This window comes from Gadus chalcogrammus, unplaced genomic scaffold, assembly GCF_026213295.1.
Source record: "Gadus chalcogrammus isolate NIFS_2021 unplaced genomic scaffold, NIFS_Gcha_1.0 GACHA065, whole genome shotgun sequence".
Classification (NCBI taxonomy): Eukaryota; Metazoa; Chordata; class Actinopteri; order Gadiformes; family Gadidae; genus Gadus; species Gadus chalcogrammus.
In genome coordinates, this window is record NW_026613500.1 from 61,798 (window position 1) to 74,422 (window position 12,625).

Sequence of the window (12,625 nt, forward strand, 5' to 3'; positions counted from 1 at the left end):
TAATTATCATTGCTAGAATATATACTGGTCCAGGCCAAGGATCAATTCTTGGCATGTATGGATAAACTGACTGAATATGATAATGACTAATTGTATTCTGCAGATAAAATTATTGTGTTGTACTACCTTGAAGCTATTGTGATTCTAGGACACGTTCAAAGGCCGAGCGTGGTGCAGACATGACTGTGAGGACAGCAGATGTGATTGCCCCACCAAACAGCCACCGGGCAAGTTGATCAAGTACTCCAAAAAGAACTCAAACGTAAAGCCCAAACATTGCAGTTAGGTATTGAACGGAGAAATAGGCATGTGACTCTTTTTCTTGCAACCAGGACTATATCTCCAGATGAAGAGGTGTTGCTCCCTCTTAGTGTCAAATTAACTCTTTGAAGGACTCCTAAAGCTTACAGGGCATCTGCCTTCAGAGACGCATATGACATGTCCCTGTTTGGTGAAATGTTTCATCTGTGTGTTTGTTTGTGCTGATGGCTCTTTAAAGTATAGGGATGAGGACTAATACATTTTGTAATACATTTTGTCTTTTAAGAAGGTTGTGTGATTTCTGGCTGTGGGTGAGTTTGGTAACTTAAGATTCCTTTTGTTTAGAATTACGATTGCTAGATTTAACTCTTGATCTGTTATTGCAGTTTGATTTTGGCCTTGTTGTGATCAGCTAAGTGGTCCATCTTGGTAGTTTCTGCTACTTTGGGTGGAAACAATAGAGCTAAGTGGTCCATCTTGGAAGTTTCTGCTACTTTGGGTGGAAACAATAGGCTTGATAGCTGGGCGGAGCCACGTCTGCCTGAGCTACCTTTGCCCACTTAAGGGCCAGCTGGTTTTAGCGTCAGCTGTAGCGTCAAGACCCGGGAAACAAAAGAGACACAGTGCAACTTTCAAAACATTTTTAAAGTTGCACCAGAAAGATTTCCAAAGGCTGTCGTAGTTATGCCGTTGATCTCTTTCTCAAAACATCTTCCCAGCCATAAGAAACGAGTGCTCTCTTGTATTAAGTAAATGGAATTAGTAATGCTAACTCATAATACACATGTCACAATAACTCTAGCTATAAGAGTTATCTTTACTTACATAAAATAATTGCTGGTACTTAATTTATTTGAGTTAGTAAACTTAAATAGTTCAATGCAATCGGTTTCCTCAAATAGTTTAACTTCAACTAACTTGTCAGGTTTTACTGTGTGTGTGTGTGTGTGTGTGTGTGTGTGTGTGTGTGTGTGTGTGTGTGTGTGTGTGTGTGTGTGTGTGTGTGTGTGTGTGTGTGTGTGTGTGTGTGTGTGTGTGTGTGTGTGTGTGTGTGTGTGTGTGTGTGTGTGTGTGTGTGTGTGTGTGTGTGTGTGTGTGTGTGTGTGTGTGTGGCCCCAATCCGGGAGGTCCAGGTCCTCGTCAGGGCTCCGGTTGATGTCTGGGGTGGCAGGGGACCTGAGAGAGGACTGAGGACTGACTCTTTTTCTTGCAACCAGGACTATATCTCCAGATGAAGAGGTGTTGCTCCCTCTTAGTGTCAAATTAACTCTTAAAGCTTACAGGGCATCTGCCTTCAGAGAGGTATATATATATGAACATTCATACCTCTATTGCTGGATGTATTGGTAGTGTTTGAGTGCATGGAAGTATGCACATGGAGCCAGTGTTTTTTTCTTAATACAATACACAGGGCAGTACTTGGAGCTCTGTGTATGTATTTTTTGTGTCTATATTTTAATTCACAAAAAAAACTCTTATCTTGGGAGAGTTAAGCACATGTGCTCACGCTTCTCCAAATAAGTGAAAAAGCCCCTTCCCCCCACAGCCTTATTGACTGACAGTATGACCTGTTTTTTGAGTAGTGGTACATGTACTCTCTTGTATTAACTCATGGATTGAGCAGTATCCACATCTTTCTAACATACCTGAGGAAATGTTTAAAACTAGCGTGCATGATCATATACATTGGTATCCACAAACAGCAAAACACATCCTCTCTCACTGGAGAACACAGTTTAACTTTTAATTATCAGTGCTAGAATATATACTTGTGTAACTTAAATTGAGGTTCTGTGGTGATTTAAATGGTTTAAATACATAGAGGGGATCTTAAAGGTCCCGTATGGTGTAGGTTATGGATGGCTTGATGTATATTGAATGTGTGTGTGGGTCTCATGGTAGTGTAGTGTAACCATGGCAACAATCATACCCCCAGTTTGATGGTCCTATTCTCGGCTTGAAGTACACTGAACATACCATGGAGACAATCATACCTCCAGTTTGATCTCTGGTGGTGTCTTATCCTTCATGCAGACTCTGCGCAGGTGACAGGATAGAGACTCTTGGGTCCTCAAACAAACTGGACAGAGTAGATAGTGTCTATGTGCAGCTGCAGATTTCCTGGTAAAAGAAAATAAATACGTTCATTCAGAAGTCATCACAACAAAACATTTAAAACATGGTAATACTTCATGAGCAATTACACTATATATATATATGAACATTCATACCTCTATTCCTGGATGTATTGGTAGTGTTTGAGTGCATGGAAGTATGCACATGGAGCCAGTGTTTTTTTCTTAATACAATACACAGGGCAGTACTTGGAGCTCTGTGTATGTATTTTTTGTGTCTATATTTTAATTCACAAAAAAAACTCTTATCTTGGGAGAGTTAAGCACATGTGCTCACGCTTCTCCAAATAAGTGAAAAAGCCCCTTCCCCCCACAGCCTTATTGACTGACAGTATGACCTGTTTTTTGAGTAGTGGTACATGTACTCTCTTGTATTAACTCATGGATTGAGCAGTATCCACATCTTTCTAACATACCTGAGGAAATGTTTAAAACTAGCGTGCATGATCATATACATTGGTATCCACAAACAGCAAAACACATCCTCTCTCACTGGAGAACACAGTTTAACTTTGAATTATCAGTGCTAGAATATATACTTGTGTAACTTAAATTGAGGTTCTGTGGTGATTTAAATGGTTTAAATACATAGAGGGGATCTTATGTTACGTGTGTGGTTGTTTTCCTGTGTCTCCCCTCTCATTCTCTGTAGGTCTCACACCATTGGCTGTTCCTCCACCATCGTCCAACCCCCTGTCCAATCTGGGAGCTGTCTGTTGGCCAATCAGTGTCATCAGGCCTTGATAACTCGCACCTGTTTGTCTCCATTGAAGGAGGCCATTGTCTGCCTGTGTGTGGGCTGTGTGGGGCTGTTGCCTTTTGTTTGTGAGATGCCATAGGGGTTTAGGCGAATAGGTAAGACACCCTTGGGTTTACACTGCCATCACGTAGACCATACTCTGTTATCACATCAGGTTAGGAGCGGGGCCACCCTCTGTATGTATTAGCTAGGTTGTATGTGTGCACTAATTAGTTGTCACTTTATCTTGTTTTCTTTGATTTGGCTCCGCTTATAGTTCCCTATTCCCCTTGGCGGATCGCTAGCTAAATAAACACACTTGCGTATCCAGTTTGCTGTTGTGCCCTGTTTTGTTGTTCTCTCAGTCAGCCTAACAGTAATATGTGTTATGGTTCCCCTACTTTTTTAATTATCATTGCTAGAATATATACTGGTCCAGGCCAAGGATCAATTCTTGGCATGTATGGATAAACTGACTGAATATGATAATGACTAATTGTATTCTGCAGATAAAATTATTGTGTTGTACTACCTTGAAGCTATTGTGATTCTAGGACACGTTCAAAGGCCGAGCGTGGTGCAGACATGACTGTGAGGACAGCAGATGTGATTGCCCCACCAAACAGCCACCGGGCAAGTTGATCAAGTACTCCAAAAAGAACTCAAACGTAAAGCCCAAACATTGCAGTTAGGTATTGAACGGAGAAATAGGCATGTGACTCTTTTTCTTGCAACCAGGACTATATCTCCAGATGAAGAGGTGTTGCTCCCTCTTAGTGTCAAATTAACTCTTTGAAGGACTCCTAAAGCTTACAGGGCATCTGCCTTCAGAGACGCATATGACATGTCCCTGTTTGGTGAAATGTTTCATCTGTGTGTTTGTTTGTGCTGATGGCTCTTTAAAGTATAGGGATGAGGACTAATACATTTTGTAATACATTTTGTCTTTTAAGAAGGTTGTGTGATTTCTGGCTGTGGGTGAGTTTGGTAACTTAAGATTCCTTTTGTTTAGAATTACGATTGCTAGATTTAACTCTTGATCTGTTATTGCAGTTTGATTTTGGCCTTGTTGTGATCAGCTAAGTGGTCCATCTTGGTAGTTTCTGCTACTTTGGGTGGAAACAATAGAGCTAAGTGGTCCATCTTGGAAGTTTCTGCTACTTTGGGTGGAAACAATAGGCTTGATAGCTGGGCGGAGCCACGTCTGCCTGAGCTACCTTTGCCCACTTAAGGGCCAGCTGGTTTTAGCGTCAGCTGTAGCGTCAAGACCCGGGAAACAAAAGAGACACAGTGCAACTTTCAAAACATTTTTAAAGTTGCACCAGAAAGATTTCCAAAGGCTGTCGTAGTTATGCCGTTGATCTCTTTCTCAAAACATCTTCCCAGCCATAAGAAACGAGTGCTCTCTTGTATTAAGTAAATGGAATTAGTAATGCTAACTCATAATACACATGTCACAATAACTCTAGCTATAAGAGTTATCTTTACTTACATAAAATAATTGCTGGTACTTAATTTATTTGAGTTAGTAAACTTAAATAGTTCAATGCAATCGGTTTCCTCAAATAGTTTAACTTCAACTAACTTGTCAGGTGTGTGTGTGTGTGTGTGTGTGTGTGTGTGTGTGTGTGTGTGTGTGTGTGTGTGGGTGTGGGGGTGGGTGGGTGGGTGGGTGGGTGGCCCCAATCCGGGAGGTCCAGGTCCTCGTCAGGGCTCCGGTTGATGTCTGGGGTGGCAGGGGACCTGAGAGAGGACTGAGGACTGACTCTTTTTCTTGCAACCAGGACTATATCTCCAGATGAAGAGGTGTTGCTCCCTCTTAGTGTCAAATTAACTCTTAAAGCTTACAGGGCATCTGCCTTCAGAGAGGTATATATATGAACATTCATACCTCTATTGCTGGATGTATTGGTAGTGTTTGAGTGCATGGAAGTATGCACATGGAGCCAGTGTTTTTTTCTTAATACAATACACAGGGCAGTACTTGGAGCTCTGTGTATGTATTTTTTGTGTCTATATTTTAATTCACAAAAAAAACTCTTATCTTGGGAGAGTTAAGCACATGTGCTCACGCTTCTCCAAATAAGTGAAAAAGCCCCTTCCCCCCACAGCCTTATTGACTGACTCTCTTGTATTAACTCATGGATTGAGCAGTATCCACATCTTTCTAACATACCTGAGGAAATGTTTAAAACTAGCGTGCATGATCATATACATTGGTATCCACAAACAGCAAAACACATCCTCTCTCACTGGAGAACACAGTTTAACTTTTAATTATCAGTGCTAGAATATATACTTGTGTAACTTAAATTGAGGTTCTGTGGTGATTTAAATGGTTTAAATACATAGAGGGGATCTTAAAGGTCCCGTATGGTGTAGGTTATGGATGGCTTGATGTATATTGAATGTGTGTGTGGGTCTCATGGTAGTGTAGTGTAACCATGGCAACAATCATACCCCCAGTTTGATGGTCCTATTCTCGGCTTGAAGTACACTGAACATACCATGGAGACAATCATACCTCCAGTTTGATCTCTGGTGGTGTCTTATCCTTCATGCAGACTCTGCGCAGGTGACAGGATAGAGACTCTTGGGTCCTCAAACAAACTGGACAGAGTAGATAGTGTCTATGTGCAGCTGCAGATTTCCTGGTAAAAGAAAATAAATACGTTCATTCAGAAGTCATCACAACAAAACATTTAAAACATGGTAATACTTCATGAGCAATTACACTATATATATATATGAACATTCATACCTCTATTCCTGGATGTATTGGTAGTGTTTGAGTGCATGGAAGTATGCACATGGAGCCAGTGTTTTTTTCTTAATACAATACACAGGGCAGTACTTGGAGCTCTGTGTATGTATTTTTTGTGTCTATATTTTAATTCACAAAAAAAACTCTTATCTTGGGAGAGTTAAGCACATGTGCTCACGCTTCTCCAAATAAGTGAAAAAGCCCCTTCCCCCCACAGCCTTATTGACTGACAGTATGACCTGTTTTTTGAGTAGTGGTACATGTACTCTCTTGTATTAACTCATGGATTGAGCAGTATCCACATCTTTCTAACATACCTGAGGAAATGTTTAAAACTAGCGTGCATGATCATATACATTGGTATCCACAAACAGCAAAACACATCCTCTCTCACTGGAGAACACAGTTTAACTTTGAATTATCAGTGCTAGAATATATACTTGTGTAACTTAAATTGAGGTTCTGTGGTGATTTAAATGGTTTAAATACATAGAGGGGATCTTATGTTACGTGTGTGGTTGTTTTCCTGTGTCTCCCCTCTCATTCTCTGTAGGTCTCACACCATTGGCTGTTCCTCCACCATCGTCCAACCCCCTGTCCAATCTGGGAGCTGTCTGTTGGCCAATCAGTGTCATCAGGCCTTGATAACTCGCACCTGTTTGTCTCCATTGAAGGAGGCCATTGTCTGCCTGTGTGTGGGCTGTGTGGGGCTGTTGCCTTTTGTTTGTGAGATGCCATAGGGGTTTAGGCGAATAGGTAAGACACCCTTGGGTTTACACTGCCATCACGTAGACCATACTCTGTTATCACATCAGGTTAGGAGCGGGGCCACCCTCTGTATGTATTAGCTAGGTTGTATGTGTGCACTAATTAGTTGTCACTTTATCTTGTTTTCTTTGATTTGGCTCCGCTTATAGTTCCCTATTCCCCTTGGCGGATCGCTAGCTAAATAAACACACTTGCGTATCCAGTTTGCTGTTGTGCCCTGTTTTGTTGTTCTCTCAGTCAGCCTAACAGTAATATGTGTTATGGTTCCCCTACTCCCCCCCTAGACGTAGCAAGCTAACATCCTGGAGCCGTAACATATTTGGGGGCTCGTCCGGGATACTCATTGTAGGACTCCACGTCGGGCTGGCTGTGAGGTGTTCGATGCAGGTGTGCACATAGTGTAGCTGGTTTGTGTGTATAGGATAGGCAGTAGTTGTTTTTGTAGGGCTCGTTATGGAGGCTTTTGATTTGGGTGTCTTTTTGGCTGATCCGTCTATGGATCGAATTGACAGATGCCGGAAGGCTGATTTATATGCCATAGCGGCTCATTTTGAGTTTCCAGTTCAGGGGACCCTGCTCAAAGCGAGACTTAAGGAGTGTGTCGTGGATATGCTGGTGGGCAAGGAGGTGCTTGGTGTGAATGTGGCTTCTCCTTGTAGTGATGCCAGGGAGGACATTCAGGCTGGGGCAGAGGCTAAGCCACCCGCTACCTTACCACGCTTTAATCCGTTGTCACCTACGTTATCAATGTCGTCTCAGGACGCCCGTCTGAAAGTAAGGTTGGCCCGCTTGCAAATGGAGGCTGAGCGTGGAGAGAGGGAGGCTGAGCGTGGAGAGAGGCAAGCTGAGCGTGAGCACCATCTGGAGATCCGACGGATTGAGGCAGAGAAAGAGGTGAAACTACGGAGGTTGGAATTGGAGGCTGCAAGTGCAGCACGTTCACCCCAAACCACCCTCTCTTCTCCACTAGCTAGCTCATTTGGCACATTGGATGTGACTAAACAAATGGCGTTGGTTCCGCAGTTCCGGGAATCGGAAATCGATTCTTATTTTGGTGTGTTTGAACGCATTGCAGTTTCTATGCAGTGGCCTAAAGAGGTGTGGCCCCTCTTGCTTCAGTGTAAACTAACTGGTAAAGCTCAGGAGGTGTTGGCGTCCATTTCGTTGGCGGACAGTCTAGATTACGAAATTGTTAAAACCACTGTTCTTCGTGCATATGAGTTAGTGCCTGAGGCATATAGACAGAAATTTAGGAGTTGCAAAAAGTCTCCTGATCGTACTTTCATGGAGTTTGCTCGAGAGAAGTCCACCTTGTTTGATCGGTGGTGCACCGCCACTAAAACTACAGATTTTTCCTCTCTTCGAGAATTAGTCCTGCTGGAGGAATTCAAGAATAGTGTATCAGAACGTATAGTAACATACTTGAATGAGCAAAAAGTGGTGTCACTGTCCCAGGCAGCTGTATTAGCGGACGAGTTTGTACTCACCCACAAGCCCGCTCATTCGTTCTCTACCTCTCCAACCACTCAGTTTCGCAGGTCAGTTTCGCTACCTTTACGTTCTAGGGAGGAACGGGAGTGTTATTATTGTCATGAATTTGGCCATTTAATTGCTGACTGTCCGCTTCGTATGAGAAATCGTCCACCGCCCGTTCAACAACCAAAGGGGGTTGGGTTGATAAGTACAGTTTCTCGCTCTGTGGCAGTTATGCCGAATGTGTGCATTTCTACAAACCATTCATTTTGAGTGGTCTCGTGTCACTGACCGGTGATCCAAAGGAACAGCAAAAGGTTCAGATTCTCCGTGACACTGGGGCGGCCCAGTCGTTTATCCTCTCTGATGCAGTGCCATTGTCAGGTGATTCATTCTGTGGTTCCAGTGTTTTGGTTCAGGGCATAGAGATGGGGTTTGTGCCAGTCCCCTTGCACCTGATACATTTAAAATGTGATTTAGTCAGTGGAATTTTCAAAGTCGGGGTACGTCATAACCTGCCGGTAAAAGGCGTTCAGTTTATCATGGGCAATGATATTGCTGGAGGCAGAGTGCTGCCTATGTTGGAGGTATTGGACTGTCCCGAAGCTAACACTGAGGATGAGTTAGCCGAGAGATTCCCTGGGATTTTTCCAGTGGGTGCTGTCACACGGGCGCAGTCCCGACCATTAAGTAATGTGGTTGACCTGTCTGACTCCTTTCTTGTCCCAGTGGGGGACGTAAATGAGGTTACTGGTTCTACCTCTGTGCCCCCTCCACAGCCTGATAAGAACAGTGCCGTTGAGTGTGCTGGCCTTAGTCTCGACCCATTGCATCTACCGATAACTCGTGATAAGCTGGTTGCTATGCAAAAGATAGATTCTACACTGGAGCAGTGTTATGGGAAGGCTGTTACTCCGGGTGGGGATATCGACGGTAAGGTGGGTTACTTCCTAGATAATGCTCTTCTCATGCGTAAGTGGACTTCATCTCTTGATTCAGAACGTGACTGGAGTGTGATCTATCAGATTGTAGTGCCTGTTGCATATCGGCAGGATATTCTATCACTTGCTCATGGTCACGTATGGTCTGGTCATTTAGGTATCACAAAAACCTATGACAGGATTCTAAGGCACTTCTTTTGGCCTGGACTGAAACGTGATGTAGCTGCCTTCTGTCGTACTTGTCATACCTGTCAGGTCACAGGAAAACCAAACCAGGTTATTCCACCCGCTCCTCTCTGTCCGATACCCGCCTTAGGTGAGCCTTTTGAGCACGTGTTAGTTGATTGTGTTGGCCCATTGCCTAAGTCTAAGACTGGTAACCAGTTTTTATTGACGATTATGTGTGTTGCTACACGTTATCCTGAGGCTATCCCCCTTCGGAAAATCGCTGCTCAGGCAGTGGTCAAGGCTTTGGTTAAGTTTTTCTCGACGTTTGGGCTCCCGAAAGTTGTGCAAACTGATCAAGGAAGTAATTTCCTTTCTAACCTTTTTGAGCAGGTGTTGACATCTTTGTCTATTACACACAGTTTCCAGTGCCTACCACCCTGAGTCTCAGGGTGCCCTCGAACGTTGGCACCAAACGCTTAAATCCATACTGCGAAAGTACTGTCTCGAGACCGGGAGGGACTGGGATGAGGGTGTTCCTTTTGCCTTGTTTGCGGTTCGTGAGATCGTTCAGGAGTCCTTAGGGTTTAGTCCGGCTGACCTTGTTTTTGGACATACGGTACGCGGCCCTCTTAGAGTTCTGAAAGACCAGCTTATCTCGGGTAGTGCTTCTTCTCAAAATGTGTTAACTTATGTGAGCCGGTTCCGTGAACGGTCGCACAGTGCCTGTGCCCTTGCTAGGGAAGCTCTGTCCGCCTCACAGAAGCGGATGAAGCGTCACTTTGATGAGAAGGCTGTCCCACGTTCACTGCAGACGGGTGACCAGGTTCTAGTTCTGCTTCCCATTCCCGGATCCTCCCTCTCTGCCCGTTTCTCCGGTCCTTATTGTGTGGGACGGAAGTTGAGTGACACAGATTATGTTATACAGACCCCAGATCGGAGGCGCAAGACAAGAGTTTGCCATGTTAACATGCTTAAGTTGTATCATGCAAAAGTTACTCCTCATGAGGACTCCGTAGAAGGGTCTACGGGTCCCACAGTCAAGTCTGCCGTTCCAGCTGTATTGGTTCCAGGCTCCTACCAGGTTCCTGAGGGTGACGAGGATGGATTGGAGTTGCGGAGTGCTCCTCAACAGACCCCTCGGTTGTTGAACTCTCGGATGCTGTCATCTCTTGACTCGCATCTGGCCTATCTGGATGAGGAACGTAGGGCTGACATGGTAGCCCTGATACGTGGGTTCCCTTGTCTGTTCGGTGATGTTCCTTCCCTGACCAACGTTTTGAAGCATGATATAGATGTGTGAGGTGCAGCACCTATCAAGCAGCATCCATACCGCGTTAACGCTACGAAAAGGTCAATCATGTCGCAGGAGGTGTCTTATTTGGTAGAGAATAGTCTGGCGTCTTCGAGCTCTAGTCCTTGGAGTTCACCATGCCTCTTGGTACCCAAGCCTGATGGCACGTTCCGTTTCTGTACGGATTATAGGAAGGTGAACGCAGTCACGGTTCCTGACTCGTACCCGTTGCCGCGTATTGATGATTGTGTGGACACCATTGGGTCTGCCCGGTATGTGACAAAGCTGGATCTGTTAAAGGGATATTGGCAGGTCCCACTTACTGCTCGTGCTTCGGAGATCTCCGCATTTGTCACTCCAGACAAGTTTCAGCAGTACTCAGTGATGGCGTTTGGGATGCGGAATGCACCTGCCACTTTCCAGCGCTTAGTGAATATTGTTTTAGCTGACGTCCCACACTGTGCTGCTTACCTCGATGATGTGGTTGTGTATTCGTCTGATTGGGCTGCTCATGTAGATACTTTGACAACAGTGTTCCAGCGTTTGGCGAGGGCTTCCTTGACGCTGAATTTGGCAAAATGTGAGTTTGGGAGGACTACCGTTACTTACCTTGGTAAACAGGTTGGGGGTGGTGAGGTGCGCCCCGTGGAGGCTAAGGTGACTGCTATCACTGCCTTCCCAGTGCCCACCACCCGGCGTGAGCTGCGCCGCTTTTTGGGTATGGCTGGGTATTATCGTGGGTTCTGTAGGAATTTTTCCTCTGTTGTCGCCCCTCTGACTAGTCTGCTGAGCCCCTTGGTCCCGTTTGCGTGGTCTCCAGATTGCCAACACGCTTTTGTTTCTGTTAAGACTCTGCTATGTAGTACCCCTGTTCTGGTGGCTCCTGACTTTGAGAAGCCATTCAAGATGGAGGTAGACGCATGCAATGTAGGTGCCGGTGCCGTTCTTATCCAGGAGGATTCCAACGGGCTGGACCATCCGGTCTGCTACTTCTCACTGAAGTTCAATGAGTGCCAGACACGGTACTCTACTATTGAGCAGGAAGCTCTGGCTTTGCTGATGGCACTCCAGTTTTTTGAAGTTTATTTGGGATCGAGTTCTAGGCCAATTGTGGTCTACACGGATCACAATCCGCTGTTTTTTCTCCACCGGATGTATAATCAGAACCAGCGCCTCATGCGGTGGGCGCTGATTGTGCAGGGGTACAACCTGGTGATTCGTCACAAGAAGGGCTCCGAGAATGTGTGTGCGGATGCCCTTTCTCGTGTGTGATGTTTGCTCTTATGGGTGTTACGTGTGTGGTTGTTTTCCTGTGTCTCCCCTCTCATTCTCTGTAGGTCTCACACCATTGGCTGTTCCTCCACCATCGTCCAACCCCCTGTCCAATCTGGGAGCTGTCTGTTGGCCAATCAGTGTCATCAGGCCTTGATAACTTGCACCTGTTTGTCTCCATTGAAGGAGGCCATTGTCTGCCTGTGTGTGGGCTGTGTGGGGCTGTTGCCTTTTGTTTGTGAGATGCCATAGGGGTTTAGGCGAATAGGTAAGACACCCTTGGGTTTACACTGCCATCACGTAGACCATACTCTGTTATCACATCAGGTTAGGAGCGGGGCCACCCTCTGTATGTATTAGCTAGGTTGTATGTGTGCACTAATTAGTTGTCACTTTATCTTGTTTTCTTTGATTTGGCTCCGCTTATAGTTCCCTATTCCCCTTGGCGGATCGCTAGCTAAATAAACACACTTACGTATCCAGTTTGCTGTTGTGCCCTGTTTTGTTGTTCTCTCAGTCAGCCTATATGTATGTATGTATGTATGTATGTATATATGTATATGTATATGTATATGTATATGTATATGTATATGTATATGTATATGTATATGTATATATGTGTGTGTGTGTGTGTGCAAAACATCCGTACACTCAGACACTATTAATCCATCCGGCAATGAGACCCCCAACCTGGGGGAAACACTGGCTCCATGTGCATACTTCCATGCACTACCAATACATCCAGCAATAGAGTTATGAATGTTCCAATGCATACACTTCCATGTGCAAGCATCCATGCACTCTAACACTATT